At 35.9% G+C, this 2575-nt stretch overlaps 1 non-coding gene across 1 annotated transcript; it reads right to left on the bottom strand.

Moving 5' to 3' along the window:
• Positions 1-1940: 1940 nt before the first annotated feature.
• Positions 1941-2048, bottom strand: LOC112804819 (small nucleolar RNA R71). Its single transcript, XR_003203439.1, has one exon. It is a non-coding gene; the product is annotated as a small nucleolar RNA R71 (small nucleolar RNA).
• Positions 2049-2575: the final 527 nt, after the last annotated feature.

Here is a 2575-nt window from a genome sequence, read left to right as displayed (position 1 = left end):
CCAAAGCTGATTGATCTTCATCAATTTAGCTCTTGAATGCAATGTTCTGCTGAAGCTTGGCTAGCCATGTCTAATTCCTTTAGACTGAAGCTTTAGACTAACATTGCATGAATCCTGGGATTCTCATTAAGAATTTTGATACCTTTATTTTCTTTTCCACTTAATTTTCGAAAAACACAAAAAAAAATTTACAAAACCAAAAAAAAATCCAAAAATTTCTTGTTTGAGTCTAGTGTCTCATATTAAGTTTGGTGTCAATTGCATGATTCTGTTCTTCTTACCTTCATGCATGTGTCTTAGTGATCTTCAAGATGTTCTTGATGATTTCATTACTCTGATCTTTAATTCCTCTTGACTTGAGTGTTTATGTGTCTTATATGCATTCTCATTAGTGTCAGTAGTATACAAACTACTAAGTTTGGTGTCTTGCATGCATTGTTATTTTAGTTGCATTTTGATTATTAAAAATCCAAAAATATTTTTAATTTGTGTCTTTTCAAGTCAATAATACAGGGAATTGAAGATTCAGAACATACTGCAGAGGAATTACACAGAAAAAGCTGGGCATTCAAAACGCCCAGTGAAGAAGGACAGACTGGCGTTTAAACGCCAGCCAGGGTACCTGGTTGGGCGTTTAACGCCCAAAAGGGTATAGCTTTGGGCGTTAAACGGCAGAATGTGCACCATTTTGGGCATTTAACGCCAGGATGGCACAAGAGGGAAGATTCTGTTTTCAATGCAATTTTTTTTCAAGTTTTCAAAGTTTTTCAAAATCAAATCTTTTTCAAATCATATCTTTTCAATCATATGTTTTCAAAATTGATTTCTTTCTATTTTCAAAGATACTTGCTATCAATTAATGATTTGATTCAACATTTCAAGTATGTTGCCTTTTCTGTTGAGAAAGGTTTAATGTTTGAATCATATCTTTTCTTGTTAGCCAAGTTTTTAATTTTCAAAATCAAATCTTTTTTTTTAAAAAAATGTTTTTCAAATCATATCTTCTCAATCACATCTTTTTAAAAACTAATCATATCTTCTTAACCACACCTTTTTCAAAATAGTTTTCAATCAAATCTTTTTTATTCCTAATTTCAAAATCTTTTTCAAAAAATCACTTGATTTCTTTTCCACTTTCATTTTTGAAAATCAATTAATGTTTTTCAAAAATGTTTTCAAACTCTTTTACTTGATTTTCGAAAATTACTTCCCTTCTTCTCACATCCTTCTATTTATGGACTAACACTATTCCTTAATGCAAAATTCGAACTCCATCTTCTTTGATAAGTTCGAATTTTCTGTTTCTGTCTTCTACTTTTCTTCTCCTCTGACACCTAAAGGAATCTCTATACTGTGACATAGAGGATTCCACATTTTCTTGTTCCCTTCTCCTTCTTATGAGCAGGAGCAAGGACAAAAGCATTCTTGTTGAGGCTGATCCTGAACCTGAAAGGACCTTGAAGAGAAAGCTAAGAGAAGCCAAAGCACAACTCTCTGTGGAGGACCTAACAGAAATCTTCAAAGAAGAAGAACAAATGGCAGCCGAAAGCAGCAACAATGCCAACAATGCAAGGAAGGTGCTGGGTGACTTTACTGCACCTACTCCTGACTTTTATGGGAGAAGCATCTCTATCCCTGCCATTGGAGCAAACAACTTTGAGCTTAAGCCTCAATTAGTTTCTCTAATGCAACAGAATTGCAAGTTCCATGGACTTCCATTGGAAGATCCTCATCAGTTCTTAGCTGAATTCTTGCAAATCTGTGACACTGTCAAGACTAATGGGGTTGACCCTGAGGTCTACAGACTTATGCTATTCCCTTTTGCTATAAGAGATAGAGCTAGGACATGGTTGGACTCTCAACCTAAAGAAAGCCTGGACTCTTGGGAAAAGCTAGTCAATGCCTTCTTGGCAAAGTTCTTTCCACCTCAAAAATTGAGTAAGCTTAGAGTGGAAGTCCAAACCTTCAGACAGAAGGAAGGAGAATCCCTCTATGAAGCTTGGGAAAGATACAAACAATTAATCAGAAAGTGTCCTTCTGATATGCTTTCTAAATGGAGCATCATAGGTATTTTCTATGATGGTCTCTCTGAACTATCCAAAATGTCTTTGGATAGCTCTGCTGGAGGCTCTCTTCATCTGAAGAAGACGCCTACAGAAGCTCAAGAGCTGATTGAAATGGTTGCAAATAACCAATTCATGTACACATCTGAAAGGAATCCTGTGAACAATGGGACTAGTCAGAAGAAAGGAGTTCTTGAGATTGACACTCTGAATGCCATATTAGCTCAGAACAAAATATTGACTCAACAAGTCAATATGATTTCTCAAAGTCTGTCTGGAATGCAAAATGCACCAAGCAGTACTAAGGAGGCTTCATCTGAGGAAGAAGCCTATGATCCTGAGAACCCTTCAATGGAAGAGGTGAATTACATGGGAGAATCCTATGGAAACACCTATAATCCTTCATGGAGAAATCATCCAAATTTCTCATGGAAGGATCAATAGAGACCTCAACAAGGTTTCAACAATAATAATGGTGGAAGAAACAGGTTTAGCAATAGCAAGCCTTTTCC

Source organism: Arachis hypogaea, chromosome 5 (assembly GCF_003086295.3).
Source record: "Arachis hypogaea cultivar Tifrunner chromosome 5, arahy.Tifrunner.gnm2.J5K5, whole genome shotgun sequence".
In the NCBI taxonomy this organism is placed as follows: Eukaryota; Viridiplantae; Streptophyta; class Magnoliopsida; order Fabales; family Fabaceae; genus Arachis; species Arachis hypogaea.
Note: the sequence above shows the minus strand (reverse complement) of the source record. Positions and strands in the feature narration are given on the sequence as shown.